The sequence below is a fragment of the Eschrichtius robustus genome, chromosome 6, assembly GCF_028021215.1.
Source record: "Eschrichtius robustus isolate mEscRob2 chromosome 6, mEscRob2.pri, whole genome shotgun sequence".
Classification (NCBI taxonomy): Eukaryota; Metazoa; Chordata; class Mammalia; order Artiodactyla; family Eschrichtiidae; genus Eschrichtius; species Eschrichtius robustus.
In genome coordinates, this window is record NC_090829.1 from 97,070,961 (window position 1) to 97,089,870 (window position 18,910).

An 18,910-nucleotide genomic window follows, 5' to 3' on the forward strand; every position below is an offset into this window, starting at 1 on the left:
CCTCTCCAGCATTTATTGTTTGTAGATTTTTTGATGATGGCCATTCTGACTGGTGTGAGGTGATACCTCTTTGAGGTTTTGATTTGTATTTCTCTAATGCTTAGAGATGTTGAGCACATTTTCATGTGTTTTTTGGCAATCTGTATGTCTACTTTGAAGAAATGTCTATTTAGGTCTTCTGCCCATTTTTGGATTGGGTTGTTTATTTTTTTGATACTGAGCTGTATAAGCTGCTTGTATATTTTGGAGATTAATCCTTTGTCAGTTGCTTCATTTGCAAATATTTGAGATTGTCGTTTTGTCTTGTTTATGGTTAGAATCCTATTTTGATGTGCCCTAATCTGGAAGGGATGATGCAACAGGGAAAATTGATATTAATGTTGCCTTTTTTATATTCCAAGTGCACAAATGTGATGGAGATAAGCATATAGGTGCTGTCCCACTATGCGGCCCATGTACAGAGCCCTATCAAAAGATGAGAAGGAAGTAATGCACTCCAATTCTGTTTCTCTGCCTCAGTAACACTCTATGAAACCAACTCCTTGGGCCAACTTAAATATGGAAAACTAGGGAATAAAAGACAAGCTTAAAGAAGCAATTAGTATTGGTGATTATCAGAGGAGTCAAACACCTTCGTGTATTTTAAATACTCTATTATATTATCTAGGAATGATTCATCAATTGTCAATGGAAATCACTCTACAAAGTGGATATATTAAAGAATATTCATTAGAGTGTGTATAGGTGGCCATGCAAGCAATTTGTCCATAATGATCAAAGCCAGTTGGACAGTGTTGGATTATTAAAGCTGGGTAGCAATTTGGCAAACATAAAAAGATGTCCCCAATAAATATGTTAAAAAAAAAAAAAAGATGTCCCCTGAAACCTGAAAGAGGCAATATTATTTTACAATTTTAAAGAAAAAAGTATTTAAAACATGAAACTTAATTTGCCTGGAGTATGTGATCATTCACTCAGGAATATGGAAGAGACTGGAAGAGATGGGATAGTGACAAAACACAAATTCTTACTGTGTTTTAATGTATAATGAGTTTTATGCACATTGCCCGATGGATCTGAATTCAAAATTCAAATCAAATGCTGTCACAAAGTGGTTGGGAAGAGATTTTCAACTAAGCACTTTAATAACCATACCAGATCTTCAGTCTGTCTATTTAGCGAGACTTTCATCCTCTATCTCCTCCACAAAGTATATGGGAGAATACAGACAGAGCATATCGTCCCTACTATTACCCCCAAACAGACCCTACTTTGAGTTTCTTTAACCCAATGATAGCTCTATTCTCAGACTCAGAGTCCTGTGCCTTCTATCCCAGCCATGTTTCTTGCATGAATCTTCTGTTTGCTCTCATAACCCTTCACCTGACTTACTATTATGCCCATCTGAATGTCCCTGGCTTCTGCTCCACCCTCCATGTAACTCATGTTATGCATTGTGACCACAGTGATCTAGAACCCTAGCTTTTTAAAGAGGCAGGTAAATTTGCTTTCCATCTTTCTTACAGCAGATAGTGGAGCAGCACTGATTTATAAATTTGAGACAGAAGTAAAGAAATGAACTCGAATTCTGTTTTCCTGCCTCAGTGACCTCTATGAAACCAACTCCTTGGACCAACATAAGTATAGAAACCTAGGGAGTTAAAGGGAAGCTTAAAGAAGCAATTAGTATGGGTGCTGATCAGAGGATGTCTATCTCGGTCAGTGTGAAATACAACATAAGAAATACTGAAAGGAAGAAACACAAATAGTGCATCTCTTAAAACCCTACTCTTTTTTTTCCTAAACGTCTTTATTGGAGTATAATTGCTTTACAATGGTATGTTAGTTTTGCTTTATAACAGAGTGAATCAGCTATACATATACATATATCTCCATATCTCCTCCCTCTTGCTTCTCCCTCCCACCCTCCATATCCCACCCCTCTAGGTGTTCACAAAGCACCGAGCTGATCTCCCTGTGCTATGCAGCTGCTTTCCGCTAGCTATCTATTTTACATTTGGTAGTATATATAAGTTCATCACTCTCTCACTTCGTCCCAACTTACCCTTCCCCCTCCCCATGTCCTCAAGTCCATTCTCTGCACCTGCGTCTCTATTCCTGTCTTGCCCCTAGGTTCTTAAGAACCTTTTTTTTTTTTTTTTTTTTTTAGATTCCATATATATGTGTTAGCATACAGTATTTATTTTTCTCGTTCTGACTTACTTCACTCTGTATGACAGTCTCTAGGTCCATCCACCTCACTACAAATAACTCAATTTCGTTTCTTTTTATGGCTGAGAAATATTCCACTGTATATATGTGCCACATCTTCTTTATCCATTCATCTGTCAATGGACACTTAGGTTGCTTCCATGTCCTGGTTATTGTAAATAGAGCTGCAATAAACCTTGTGGTACATGACTCTTTTTGAATTATGGTCTTCTCAGGGTATATGCCCAGTAGTGGGATTGTTGGGTCTACTGGTAGTTCTATTTTTAGTTTTTTAAGGAACCTCCCTACTGTTCTCCATAGTGGCTGTTATCAATTTACATTCCCACCAACAGTGCAAGAGGGTTCCCTTTTCTCCACACCCTCTCCAGCATTTATTGTTTCTAGATTTTTTGATGATGGCCATTCTGACTGGTGTGAGGTGATACCTCATTGTAGTTTTGATTTGCATTTCTCTAATGATTAGTGATGTTGAGCATCTTTTCATGTGTTTGTTGGCCATCTGTATATCTTCTTTGGAGAAATGTCTATTTAGGTCTTCTGTCCATTTTTGGATTGGGTTGTTTGTTTTTTTGATATTGAGCTGCATGAGATGCTTGTAAATTTTGGAGAGTAATCCTTTGTCAGTTGCTTCATTTGCAAATTTTTTTCTCCCATTCTGAGAGTTGTCTTTTCATCTTGTTTATGGTTTCCTTTGCTGTGCAAAAGCTTTTAAGTTTCATAAGGTTCTATTTGTTTATTTTTGCTTTTATTTCCATTTCTCTAAGAGCTGGGTCAAAAAGGATCTTGCTGTGATTTATGTCACAGAGCGTTCTGCCTATGTTTTCCTCTAAGAGTTTGATAGTGTCTGGCCTTACATTTAGGTCTTTAATAACCATTTTGAGTTTATTTTTGTGTATGGTGTTAGGGAGTGTTCTAATTTCATTCTTTTAAATGTAGCTGTCCAGTTTTCCCAGAACCACTTATTGAAGTGGCTGTCTTTTCTCCATTGTATATTATTGCTTCCTTTATCAAAAATAAGGTGAACCATATGTGCGTGGGTTTATCTCTGGGCTTTCTATCCTGTTCCATTGATCTATATTTCTGTTTTTGTGCCAATACCATACTGTCTTGATTACTGTAGCTTTGTAGTGTAGTCTGAAGTCTGGAAGCCTGATTCCTCCAGCTCTGTTTTTCTTTCTCAAGATTGCTTTGGCTATTCAGGGTCTTTTGTGTTTCCATGCAAATTGTGAAATTTTTTGTTCTAGTTCTATGAAAAATGTCAGTGGTAGTTTGATCGGGATTGCATTGAATCTGTAGATTGCTTTGGGTAGTAGAGTCATTTTCACAATGTTGATTCTTCCAATCCAAGAACATGGTATATGTCTCCATCTCTTTGTATCGTTTTTAATTTCTTTCATCAGTGTTTTATAGTTTTCTGCATACAGGTCTTTTGTCTCCTTAGGTAGGTTTATTCCTAGGTATTTTATTCTTTTTGTTGCAGTGGTAAATGGGAATGTTTCCTTAATTTCTCTTTCAGATTTTTCATCATTAGTATATAGGAATGCAAGAGATTTCTGTGCATTAATTTTGTATCCTGCTACTTCAGCAAATTCATTGATTAGCTCTAGTAGTTTTCTGGTAGCTTCTTTAGGATTCTCTATGCATAGTATCATGTCATCTGCAAACAGTGACAGCTTTCCTTCTTCTTTTCTGATTTGGATTCCTTTTATTTCTTTTTCTTCTCTGATTGATGTGGCTAACACTTCCAAAACTATGTTGAATAATAGTAGTGAGAGTGGACAACATGTCTTGTTCCTGATATTAGAGGAAATGGTTTCAGTTTTTCACCACTGAGAATGATGTTGGCTGTGGGTTTGTCATATATGGCCTTTATTATGTTGAGAAAAGTTCCCTCTATGCTACCTTCTGGAGAGTTTTTATCATAAATGGGTGTTGAATTTTTTCAAAAGCTTTTTCTGGATCTATTGAGATGATCATACGGTTTTTCTCCTTCAATTTGTTAATATGGTTTATCACATTGATTTGTAACACCCTACTCTTGATCTGCAGTAGCTCAGTGATTTTCATGTCCCTGCATCTCCTTGGATAACTTTATGGAAAACCCAACAAGGAGCCAACACAAGATGAGTAATGGCTTAGTGACTCAGACAAGAACAAGATGTCTCTGAATAAAAGAAAACAGTGTGCTCCAACCACAGGAAATCAGAAGCAGGAATCATCATGAGAGCCAAAAGTCAGCCTTGAAGCAGCACATCTGCCAACCACCAAAAACTTTCCTCAGGTTGCAGCTGGATTAAATTAGTAGCTGTCCTGTGAGTAAAGACTCCACTGTCTAAAGTATGTTATCTTCTTCGATCCCTTAAATAAGGTTTCCTTTTGATATATTGTTTAAGCATCCCTTTGTTTAAACATCCCATTTCCTAAGATTTGCTATGTGAGAGGACTATCTACCCATTGAGGGAGAGTCTGTGAATTCACAACAGTTTTTCAGCTCTTGGGATGTAGTTGTGGTACGTAATGCTGGCTTCCAACCCAATATCCCTATCTCTCTTCCTGTATAAAGTTCAAAAGTTCAGTTTACCCGACTTTGCTTTTACGAAAGACCTGCATTAGTACGTATTTTCACTAACCAAAAGAAATCCCAAGAGGACTTTGCTTTTATGAAAAAAGGCAAAAAGTGAAGATAGCATTCAGCATTTGTTTTGCAGCAGCTGTTATAGAGGCAGAGAACACCCAAGCAGCAAGAGTGTCCCTGCCGCCCCCACAAGCTCCTTCCCTGGGAACTACACTCAGCATTTCAGCATCAAGCCACCATAGATTTGAACACTGTGAGCATCTGTGCTTTGTCTCCATTTATTTTGTGCCTCCATTAGCAAGATGTGTCCTAAGGTAATTGTTTCTTTGCTTCACACCATTTCAGCTTAGAAAAAGTTTCATTGGAACACTCTACTTTCAGAGAGCAGGGGAAACCTGTATTTCCCAACTTTCCTTACAGGTAATGGCAGCCACATGACATAGTTCTGATCAATAAAATGTAAGCTGAAGTCATTGGGTGGGGCTTCTAGAAAAATCCCTAAAAGACTCAGCTGGCATACACCTTTTCGCTCTTTCTCATTTTTCCTTTCTCATGCCTGGAATTGGATACAAGGGATGGAAAGGCAGCTACAGCCGTCATCTTGCAACCATGAAAGGAAGGCAAGAGAATCATAAAGACTTCAGCCCCAACAGCCTCAAGCTGGTGAACCAACACCAGCAACCATCTATGTCTGTGTTTCTTCTTACATGAGAAAATAAATCACTATTTAGTTAATTACTAATATTCATGTTTATTGTTAAATGCATTTGATCAAAAAAAAAACTGCGATGACTCCATACTATATAGTATATAGCATGGAGTATACTACTGTATACTATATAGTAGTTTAAATCGGAAATAAATAACAAAAATAACAGAATTAATATTCTGTCTATGATCTGTGATGGATCTTTCTTTTTGTGAACATGGCGTATGTCTGTGTGTCTGTGTTTGTGTGTGTGTGTATGTGTGTGTGTTGTACACTCACATCTACAGTATGCTATGTTTACTCTCAGATGATGTTATGGACTGAATGTTTCTCTTCCCTCAAAATTCATAAGTTGAAGCCCTACCTCTCAATGTGTTGACATTTGGAGACTGGGCCTTTGGGAGGTAATTAGGGTTAGTAGGGTACAGAGTTGGATGTGAATCCAGGACATCCAACTCTGACTGAGTTCATTCCATTATCTTGGGCGAATATACTTAACTCTGAATCTCAGCTTCCTCCACTATAAAATGGGAATATTTGGTACTACCTATTAAATGCGATATTTATAAATCACTTAGAGTAGGGATAGGTAAAGAGTAAATGCTCAATAAAAGCTGTTGTTATTATTAATCATGATGTTGACGATGCCCTGAATTGGATAACTGCCCCTAAACTCACTATTTCGAGCAATGGAAATAACACTCTGGTAGACAATGAGTGGTGGTCATATTTTAAAATTTTAAATAAAAGACAGTGGTTAAAAGCCTGGATTTTTGGAGTCAGACCTGGAGTCAACATAGTTTTAACACCGTTACATACTATGAGCTCAAGCAAGTTCTTACTTCTCTGGTAATAATATTATAGGTTTTGGGGAGGGTTAGATGAACATATATATGTAAAGGGCTTAATGTGCATAAGAAACCCAATAAATGGCACTAGCATCAGATTTTGAATAACTTGTTAAATTCATAATACATTACAGAGCTCCCCACCACTCCATCTTCCTCTACCTGCTATTCCAACTTTAGCTCAGACTGGTAAAAACAAGTGATCCTTTGGTCGAGTTGCCCAAGTGTAGCTTCATTAAAATGACCTAGCAAATATAATCTCATTCAAGGACAGATTCTCAACAACAAAAAGACTCAGAACACTGAAATTAAATTAACTCCTCCTATTGGACTGATCAAGCTCCAAAGACTAAAGCAATAGATTCTTAATTATTATTATAAATAGAGCCTGGTGGAATTGTGTCAAAAAATTCATTCTACTGCTTATTTAGATGTGTCTAAAAATTACAGGAAATTGAAAGGCAATACCTCTTGTTGAGATAATAAGAGACAACCAAAAAAACTACCAACTGAAATATACTAAAATTTAAGAAGGCAAATTATCCAAATTGAGAAATGAATTAAATTCAAAATAATTTAGATGTATAAAAAGGATCAGCTTCTAGAGACATTACTTCAACCACACTTTCCATGTTGCTTTTGTAGATGAAGACAAGTGACCCTATATCTTTAGCTCATTGGCATAAAGGGAGCTCTTCTGGAATCTCCAAAAATATTTATTTGAGGAGTTTTCAGAAGTAACATCACATCTAAGCTAGAAGCGCTAATTAAAGGATTAAACTTTGGCCCCATATTTAAGGTGTTATGATTTTTTGGTTTCACAGAGAAAAGAAAAAGCATGCAGAACAAGTTACTGTGTCATAAATTATGGCCTTCCTGCCACTTATAGAATCACAGTTGTTACCAAATCACAGAGGTCCTGATTGGTAGAAACAAAAATTATTTTGTATGTAACTCCTCCCTTCCATAGGACCCCAAGAGAGATGAGGATTCTCTTTATTAAACAGGTTCTCACATTTCCAACTATGACACAGTGAATTGATTGTGTAATAGAATCCCCAACATTGAAATCAGCCTAACTTTGTTTTTCTTCTAAAGGGTGTGTTTGTTTTTTCACCCCAATCCAGGACAACACATGCTTGTCTTGAGTTGTACCCTCTGAATGCAGATCACTCAGTTTCTTTTTAAATTTGTAGATTCAAAGAAAGAAAAAAGAACTTACTATTTAGTATATCTTCAGGTTAAACTTTTGAGTATCTTAATTGGAAAGTTATTTTAGTATTGGATTGTTTGGTAACCACTTATCAAATGACAGTTAAAGCTCTAGGCTCAAAGAGGCAAACTTGAATCTTCAAGTCTTTTTGGATGTCTTCTTTGCAAGTAATTTGAATTAAGATTTTAAATTTAAATTTATATGTGGGAATGAGACCTAGCATGTCTATGTGGAAAGAAATGGCTACACATAGAATAACTTTGAAATGGTTCTTAATGGTATTCTCTGTATTGACTCACAGGAGCACAGGGAATATATTTCACTCTTCATTTTGCTTCTCATGGCTGTATCTGGTCTACTTTTTATAGTAAGCTATGAAAGATTAAAATAAATATCGTCCTTTTCTGATGAAACCAATAATAGAGTTGTCACTTCCAACTGAAATTTATAAACAAAAGTGTCAATTACCTTAATAGAAGGAAGGATATTCACAGATGTTTCATAAATAACACTAATCCACTGGACTTTGCTCTACAAACCAACTTGATTCACCAGGCAATCTAACCTCAGGTTGTATCAAGACCACTACCTAATTTGTTGGGCTCAGTCAGAATGAAATGAGGAACCAGCCCCTTTGTTCAAAAATTAAGAATTTCATGATGGTAACAGAGGAGCATTAAACTAAGCATGGGGCCCTATTGAGCAGAGGTCCCTAAGTAACTGCACAGTTCATGCACCCATGAAGCCAATCCTGGATGGCCTATATCCCATCAAAATTATCTGCATTATGTTATTAACTATCTAGATAATATGAATGTGTGCTTACTATACAAGAAAGAAAAAGTGCTGTCCTTTGCCTTTGAAAGCTCTTTGCCAGAGGAAATGGATATTATATCATATCCTATACCAAATTACCCAGACACTTTAAAGTTGATATAGGGATCTACAGGTACCACCACGGCTCATGATCTCTTTCTGCATGCATTCGTATTTGCCAAAAACTCTCATGTATCCTCTTTGCCAAGTCCCTCTACATCCCCACCATGAATTTGCATCCAGACGCAAATATGCCTTTATACAGTATCTATGTGCAAATAGTCTTATTAGGCCAAAAGCCACACGAAAATTCCACACATTGATGATACTGATTACCCTCTCTTCAGTGAAAGAATATCTAGTCTTCTTGGATTTGAACACAAGGAGGGAAAGGTCTTAGTTTTTTGTTTGTTTTGCTTGTTTGTTGCTTTTGATTTTTGTTTGTTGGTTTTTGTTTTTTGTGGAATTGATAGCAGTGAGGCACTCCTAGTGAATGTCTTAGCAACTGCTTTGGCTAGGAGAGTTACTCCTGGAAAGCAATTCCATACGAAGACCAAAGGAATGCATAATGCAGAATTAAATAGGGATGAATAGAGGTGGGTGGGGGAGGGAAGGGTTGGGAGTTTGGGATTAGCAGATGCAAGCTATTATATATAGACTAGATAAATAACAACATCCTACTGTACTGCACAGGGAACTATATTCAATGTCCTGTGACAAACAATGGTGGAAGAGAATATGAAAAAGAATATATATATGTATAACTGAGTCACTTTGCTATGCAGCAGAAATTAATGTAACATTGTAAATCAACTATACTTCAATAAATTTTTTTTAAAAAGAGATGAACAGAGAGATGAAGGATAGGCTAAGATTGTTTCAAAGTGTAAAACCAATGAGAAGGATGGAGAGAACCCTGTAAGCATCCATAGTTTGGGGACATGGCTTGATGAAGCTGTGGATAAATGAGAGGAATGTTGTCTTGGCCATAAGCCAATGAGAAATCTCAGGATCAAGATCAGAATTTAAAATACAAATGGTTCTTGAACATTTAAAAGATGATTAACCTGAATCATAAAAAGAAAACTGCATATCAAAATTGAATTGAGATAGCATAACTAACCCACTAGATTGACATAAATCCAAGAGTTTGAGAGCACATTCTGATGGTGAAGCTGTAGGGAAACAGGCACTTTCATACATTTGTAGTGGAAGAGTCACATAGTACAATGCCTATGGAGGGCTATTTGACTACAGCTATCAAAGTTACAAATTGACAAAGGGTGTACACTCTTTAACTTAGCAATCCCACTTCTAGGTATCTCTTCTCAGATATATTTACATACATTAGAAATGACACAGGCACAAGGATATTTATTACAGCATAATTATAATAGCAAAAGATAAGAGACAATTAAACTACACCAATAAAATGGAATGCTCACCAGCTGAACAAAAGAATGAAGACATATTCTATCAATAGACAAGATAGCTCTTTAAGTACTGAGAGTGTATACAATGTGCTCCTCAATTGTACTAATGGGGGTGGGCAAGATATTTGTATTTGACTATGTTTGCAGGGAAATTTTCTGGAAGAAGATCTAAAAATTCTAATAAAAAATAATAAAAATAGTTACCTATGAGGAAGGGTGGGGGTGGGAACTGGGCAAATGGAAGACAGGAGTGGGAGTGAGAAGCTTTACTGCATGTTTGTTTGTAGCATTTGGATTTTAAGGCATATGAATATATTGCCTACTTTTAAAATTAGAAATTTAAGTAAGTGAATGCATGACCAAAAAGAAGAGAAAGATTAAAAAACAGTAAGATAATAACATCCAACCACTTTGAACACAGAATAAACTGAAGTCAAGGGAAGTGAAATAACAAGCCCAAATCCAAAGACAGTTAGTGTAGCTGTCCAGTTTTCCCAGCACCACTTACTGAAGAGGCTGTCTTTTCTCCACTGTATATTCTTGCCTCCTTTATCAAAGATAACGTGACCATAAGTGCATGGGTTTATCTCTGGGCTTTCTATCCTGTTCCATTGATCTATATTTCTGTTTTTAAGCCAGTACCATACTGTCTTGATTACTGTAGCTTTGTAGTATAGTCTGAAGTCTGGGAGCCTGATTCCTCCAGCTCTGTTATTCATTCTCAAGATTGTTTTGGTTATTCAGGGTCTTTTGTGTTTCCATACAAATTGTGAAATTTTTTTTCTAGTTCTGTGAAAAATGCCATTAGTAGTTTGATAGGGATTGCACAGAATCTGTAGATTGCTTTGGGTAGTATAGTCATTTTCACAATGTTGATTCTTCCAATCCAAGAACATGGTATATCTCTCCATCTGTTTGTATCATCTTTGATTTCTTTCATCAGTGTCTTATAATTTTCTGCATACAGGTCTTTTGTCTCCTTAGGTGGGTTTGTTCCTAGGTATTTTATTATTTTTGTTGCAGTGGTAAATGGGAGTGTTTCCTAAATTTCTCTTTCAGATTTTTCATCACTAGTGTATAGGAATGCAAGAGATTTCTGTGCATTAATTTTGTATCCTGCAACTTTACCAAATTCATTGATTAGCTCTAGTAGTTTTCTGGTAGCATCTTTAGGATTCTCTGTGTATAGTATCATGTCATCTGCAGTGACAGCTTTATTTCTTCTTTTCCGATTTGGATTCCTTTTATTTCCTTTTCTTCTCTGATTGCTGTGGCTAAAAGTTCCAAAACTATGTAGAATAATAGTGGTGAGAGTGGAGAGCCTTTTCTTGTTCCCGATCTTAGAGGAAATGGTTTCAGTTTTTCACCACTGAGAACGATGTTGGTTGTGAGTTTCTCATATATGGCCTTTATTATGTTGAGGTAAGTTCCCTCTATGCCTACTTTCTGGAGGGTTTTTATCATAAATCGGTGTTGAATTTTGTCGAAAGCTTTTTCTGCATCTATTGAGATGATCATATGGTTTTTCTCCTTCAATTTGTTAATATGGTGTATCACATTGATTGATTTACGTATACTGAAGAATCCTTGAATTCCTGGGATAAACCTCACTTGATCATGGTGTATGATCCTTTTAATGTGCTGTTGGATTCTGTTTGCTAGTATTTTGTTGAGGATTTTTGCATCTATGTTCATCAGTGATATTGGCCTGTAGTTTTCTTTCTTTGTGACATCTTTGTCTGGTTTTGGTATTAGGGTGATGGTGGCCTTGTAGAATGAGTTTGGGAGTGATCCTCTCTCTGCTATATTTTGGAAGAGTTTGAGAATGAAATTAGAACACTCCCTAAAACCATACACAAAAATAAACTCAAAATGGATTAAAGACCTAAATGTAATGCCAAACACTATAAAACTCTTAGAGGAAAACATAGGCAGAACACTCTATGACATAAATCACTGCAAGATCCTTTTAGACCCACCTCCTAGAGAAATGGAAATAAAAATAAAAATAAGCAAATGGGACCTAATGAAACTTAAAAGCTTTTGCACAGCAAAGGAAACCATAAACAAGATGAAAAGACAACCCTCAGAATGGGAGAAAATATTTGCAAATGAAACAACTGACAAAGGATTAATCTCCAAAATTTACAAGCATCTCATGCAGCTCAATATCAAAAAAACAAACAACCCAATCCAAAAATGGACAGAAGACCTAAATAGACATTTCTCCAAGGAAGATATACAGATGGCCAACAAACACATGAAAAGATGCTCAACATCACTAATCATTAGAGAAATGCAAATCAAAACTACAATGAGGTATCACCTCACACCAGTCAGAATGGCCATCATCAAAAAATCTACAAACAATAAATGCTGGAGAGGGTGTGGAGAAAAGGGAACCCTCTTGCACTGTTGGTGGGAATGTAAATTGATACAGCCACTATGGAGAACAGTATGGAAGTTCCTTAAAAAACTAAAAATAGACCTACCATTCGACCCAGCAATCCCACTACTGGGCATATACCCTGAGAAAACCATAATTCAAAAAGAGTCATTTACCACAATGTTCATTGCAGCTCTATTTACAATAGCCAGGACATGGAAGCAACCTAAGTGTCCATCGACATATGAATGGATAAAGAAGATGTGGCACATATATACAATGGAATATTACTCAGCCATAGAAAGAAATGAAATTGAGTTATTTGTAGTGAAGTGGTTGGACCTAGAGTCTGTCATACAGAGTGAAATAAGTCAGAAAGAGAAAAACGTATACCGTATGCTAATACATATATATGGAATTTAAAAAAAAAATTTTTTTTTAAATGGTTCTTAAGAACCTAGGGGCAAGACAGGAATAAAGACGCAGACGTAGAGAATGGACTTGATGACACGGGAGGGGGAAGGGTAAGCTGGGACAAAGTGAGAGAGTGGCTTGGACATATATACACTACCAAACGTAAAATAGATAGCTAGTGGGAAGCAGCCACATAGCACAGGGAGATCAGCTCGGTGCTTTGTGACCACCTAGAGGGGTGGGATAGGGAGGATGGGAGGGAGACGCAAGAGGGAGGAGATACAGGGATATGGGGATATTGTATGCACATAGCTGATTCACTTTGTTATAAAGCAGAAACTAACACACCATTGTAAAGCAATTATACTCCAATAAAGATGTTAAAAAAAAAAAAAAAAAAAAGGCAGTTAGTGGCAGAGCCTGCATTGAAACCGTGGAGAATCAGAGGACTCTGCTAAAATAAGACATGGTAACACTTCTGTATCTGAGTCATCAAAGGTAGCAGGGTGGCCAGGGACACAAATCTATAAATTTGATATATCTTAGCTAACAATATTTCTTATCTCTGAAGCCCTTGACACTGGAGTGAATTTTACAGTTTTATAAAAGTGTTTGACTTCTAATTGCAATTATTAGACACGTGTCACCAGCATTTTTAATAAGACAGAAAATGCTAAAGACATGGAATATATCAAACAAGAAGTCACAGGGATGAATAAGGAAACAAAGCAAGAAGCTGAGTACTGGGTAGCTGGGTACCAAAGTCAATTTAGAAGCAATAAAAGCCCTGTCAAGACCTGGAGAAGGTTCCCTGTCATCAACCATGCCACTGGGATGGCGGTGGAAAGGGCCCATAACAGCAGGGCTTGCATCTGGTGGTGACTCTCACAGACAGTCCATCCTTGGCACACTCCTCTCCTTCCTCCTTCCCCCACCTTTGTTCATTTCCTGATATTATTCATGTAAGAGTCTCTTTCTTTGGCTAAATTGGGAGGTCAGAGGCGACGTCTTCTTCATTTTCACGTGCCCCACTGTACCTTGTGCCCAGCACACTACCTTGAACATAGTAAGCTCCTAGATTTTTAGAACATTGAAAGCAGAAAGGGCTTTATAAAATATCTAGTCCAATTTTTTGAAACTTGTTTTAAAGCAATAAATCTATATTAAAATGAATAACTATATAGAGTCCTCAATATATAAAACAGATTTTTTTTGAAAAGAGATGTTTTGGCTGAAGAGGAAGCAAAGGAGGGGAGAGCAGACAAAGGTCAACTAGCAATAATCTCTTTCCTGTTCCTCTTGCAGCACCTCAGCGATCATAGTTTGGAAACTACTGATGCAGTGTAACCCCTTCATTTTCTAAATGGAGACATTCCTTAAAATTTTATCCACTGAATTGACATACCCAAGGCAGGGCTGGTGACCTGCAACTGTTGGGATCACCATATTCCCCTGGTGGGGATATCAGTTCTATCCAAGTGACTAGGGTGAGGATATGGGGAGAGCAGAATCTGTGTAGACTCTGGAAACACACACCTTCTTCTTTCTTAGTCTACTTGTTTGGAGGAGACCCTCATTAGGGATGAGAAACAATATCCATTCTGCCTATACTGGTTCTGCTCAGTCTATAGTCTTTCTGGAATAAGTTAAGCAGCTTGCCTCTGTCAGGAGAAATGGGTTGGGGCAGGGAGAGCACTGAGGTACTGGGGACCTAGCCTCGTTCATCAAGGGCCATTCATGGGCCTCTCCTTGCTTACCACATTCGTTCCAAGACAGTTAGCGGAGGGCCTAAGGGCTATTCTGAAAGACCTGTTTAACATTGTTTGAGTTTGATGGGGATCCACAGACCACATAGAAGGTTAATCAGCTAGTGTATTGTGTGCAACTAACACACCTAGCAATGTTTGGAAGTGAAAGGCAAGATTAATAATAAGTGAATGAGATCATTTCAAAGAGGAACAGGTGTTCTAAAGAAAATAAAACAGAAGGATGGTGTTTCAGACAGAATGAGTGCAGTTATGTTGCAATAACCAACAACGCTCCAAATCTCAGTGTCCTCAAACAACAAAGTTGGAGTTTTTTCTTACACGTGCCCTACATCAGGGGGCTCTGCTCCGTGTTGTGCTCACACCTGGGTAACACCAAGGCTAATGAGACTCCGCCATCACATCCTTTTTAATCTATGTCCTATTGCCCAAAACTTATCCCAGAGGCCGGCCTGCCTGTAACAGTGTCAGGAAAGTATCATCTTCTCATGTGGCCCAGAGGAGAGGAAAACTACGGAAGAGCACACTAGATGGTGGGTGAGGGGGAACACAAGGGCTGATTAGGGTGATCTAGCAAAGTCTTTCTAAGGAGATGACATTTGAGCCGAGATCTGAATGATGAGAATGAACCCACCAAGTGAAAGCAACAGGAAAGGCATTTCAGGCAGAGGGAATGGCAAATGCAAAAGGTCCTTAGGCCAAAACAAGTGTACAAGGAGATAAATGAAGGCCAGTGTGACCAGAGTCAGTGAAGCCAAATGATGAAAAGCCATAAGGATCATGATAAAAAATTTAGATTTTATCCAAAGTGTGCCCCAAACTCAAATTAACTAATGTTTCCTCTTTTTAACACAAGCCAAAAGTCGTCCTTATTTTACACTAAAACAAAAATTCACATTTTCCTTTTCAGTTTTCTGTTTCTCAGGCTAAACTAAGCCTTTACCTTTTTCATATTCGCCTCAAGTTCACATTTTTCTAAGCATTTGAAATACCACAGAACATCGTGACAGGATTTACAATGTTTCCTGGAACTTTTTACCTCAGTTCTGTATTTTCTCAGGCCTCACTTCAGTCTTGATCAGCAACCAGATCTGTGCTCTTAGCTGCTGACAGAACACACATTCTCTGAAAAGGCAAAAAGCAAGGAAGTTAGCATTCTGAGAAAAAAGAACAAACTTTATTTACTTAGCAGAGAAATAATCTGTTCTCTATTAGAGCCTAGTATTTTTAGAACCAAACCAAATATAGAAAACCTTTTATTCCCTATGGAAATTATCTAGATTGTTTGATGTTCTGGAGTTTATTGAGTTTCCAGAGTAACTTTCCAAAAAAGAAGATCCTGAGACCTTTATCTTCCATACTGCTTATGTTTAATGAAAACCTCTTCAAGTCCAAAACATTGTTTCCTGCTCTCTAACAAGGATAAACATTTGATAAAACCAGGCAAATCTCTCTGGGCCTCATGTTTCTTATGTATAATACAGACATAGTCAGTAATAGAGCAAAGCCAAACATTAGGATGACAGAGCCGTGCTGGGTGGGCTCACCTGCCTTCCCACTGCTGCCATGTTGGCTGCCTCATGAAGGCACCAGGCATTTTCTCAGTGGTCCAGTGGAGAATTGAACTCAGCCCTGTGGCCTGCATAACAGGAGGTTTTCTAGGCTGTTTCATGAAGGCCACTAACAAGAATAACCAGTGACTATTGTGTGAAATTTGGCTGAGCAGCTCACCCAATTAGAATATACTGCTAAATAGCAAGATTTTTGTTCAGGCAACTCTGCTTGGGTGTCCCTAATATTTGTCCTATAGTAGAGTATAATCATTCAATATGCAAACTTTGGAGTCAGGCAATCAGATATCCCATCACATCACAGTCACTTTTTATTATTCAAGCTCCCTGTGCTTCATTTTCCCTTGTTTGAAAATGGGTTAACAGGGCTTGTTTCATCAGATTATTGTAAGGATTATGACATATTGAGTATAAATCTGTTAGCATATTACATAATCCATGGTAAGTCTCAGTAAACATTAACTTTCATCATCATCATCATCATCAACCTTGAAGAATGGAGAGTCACTACTTAAAAATGTCTCACATGCTTTGGGAATGTCAATTATTCAATTTCTAGTTATCAGGCTTGAATAATTTACAAATCACTCCAAAGAGTACATTCAAACTAGGGAAGAAAGCAACTTCCTTCAAACACCCAGTCTTCACTATGAGGAATTTCTTCCTCAGATATGCTTTTTAGATTTTGCCCCTCTCATTTTGTTTATCCACTTGTTTGTGTTTTCCTTTCCTAAGTTAAGATGAAGAATTTCTTTCATGCTATAACTCCTTATATCTGATGTTTGTTATAGAAAAATTCTAAGTCTTCTTTTCTAATTCCAGCACTGTATAATGCATGGAAACTGAAGGTAGGCTTTAGGTTCAAGATAATTCTATCTTGTGTTATTATGAAAATTAAATAATGTATTGTGAAAGTGTGTGTAAACAGTAAGGTTCTATTCAAATGTTAGCCATTATTATATTTACTGTTTCCTTATATTCCTCAAATATTTTAAAACTTTCTCACCCAAACTGTAAAAGTAACTGGGTTAACTAGTTAAACCAGTTTTAAGTGAGGTCAATTGTAGGTTGTCCTCTGTTCCAACACCACAAGAACTGCCTTTGGAACAAGTCATTGAAACCAAATAAGCAACCAGCTATAGATGACAGATAAAGAGCAGAAGTGTGTAATTTACTTCCAATAATCTCTTCCCAATCACACTAAATCAATAAAAATGCATAAAACCACAATAGATAGATGCCAGTATGGCTCCTCTGGCTCAGTAGACAATAATCTCATGGTTAATAGCTTGTTCAGGTAAAATCAAGTCTAAAGACACACGATTTCAGGACTTCCCTGGTGGTGCAGTGGATAAGACTCCGTGCTCCCAATGCAGGGGGTCCGGGTTCAATCCCTTGTCAGGGAACTAGATACCACATGCCGCAACTAAGAAGCCCACGTGCCGCAACTAAGGAACGGGTGAGTTGCAACTAAGGAGCCCTGGAGCTGCAACTAAGGAGCCCACCTGCCACAACTAAGACCCGATGCAACCAAATAAATAAATAAATATTAAAAAAAAAAAATAAAGACACACAATTTGGTCCAAAAACATAAATCTGCTTTTACCTGAATTGCTCATGTAACTATTTTTTTACCAGAAAATAATGTTTGTCTTCGTAAAACCCAAAATTACTAGGAATTCTTCAATGTTCTCCATCTGATACAGTGTTAGACACTCAATGTGTGGCATAAAGAGAAAAGGGAAGACAGAGAAGTCATCTGAGCCTGTCTTACTGTTCCCTTGTTTTCCTTCCCCCATTGCAAACACCCTATTTTATGCTCTTGTCATATCAGGAGTGGGTTAATAGAAAAGCCTCCTAACCAGATTCCACGCCTATATGTAAAATGCTAGCACACAGCACACATTCTGTACATGTTAATTCCCTCCTTCACACAATTCCATCCAACTTCCACATTCACTTGCTAAAACACTATACTAATATGTCAGTTCATTCTTCTTGCCTCCAAAATAGCCAATATACCAAAAGTAGACCATATTTATTTATACACAAATACATATACATATATACACAATTTGGATTAAATAAACATTTTAAAAATCTAAAGATCAGAATTCTAAAAAATAGAAAAGCAAATCAGCTCTTTGGAAGAATAATGTTTGATGTTTCAATTAATTTGAAAAAGTTATATAGAGAAAAAACAGTAAAATAAGAACTTTATATTTACAATAAAAACAACCTAAGAAATAAAAGATACCAATATTTTCAACAAATATTATTTTCAGAGGGTTCCAAACTATAGTATATAAAAAGTTCATACAAAATGGTGAGAAAATCCATCAATATTCCAATAGATGAACTGGCAGGAGACAACCAGATAATAAATAAATACATTTGCAAATAAATAAATGGATGAAATGCTTAATGTAGCTAATAATCAAAAATGAATACAAACTAAACAATGAAGCTGATAAAAAATTGATGAAGAGTACAGTTTTGCAATCAAACTCTACCTCAATTCCTAGCATGGCCACCTACAGCCGTAAGAACCTTACAAAGTATTTACATCTCTCAATTTTGATTCCTTCATCATATGATCGTAATCATTTCACATGGTTGTTTGTAGGATTAAACAAAATAATCTTAGCAAAGCATCTAATAAAATACCTAACACAAAGTAAGTGCTTAATAAATGGTTGCTCATATGATGATTATTGCTACCATAGTTATTACCATGTAATACCTAAGAAATTAATGCTTAAAATGTTCTCATTCAGTATTGCCAAGGTGATGTTCAAACTAGTGTACCCATTCATTAATAGTGCCTTTTTAAACTGGTCTAATTTTTGCAAAGTTCAAGTTACGAAATTGTCCATAGACATTTTGTGAATATATCCTAGGGTAATACAATAAGGAAAAGGTTAAGTTAGTCATCAGAGCACTTTTC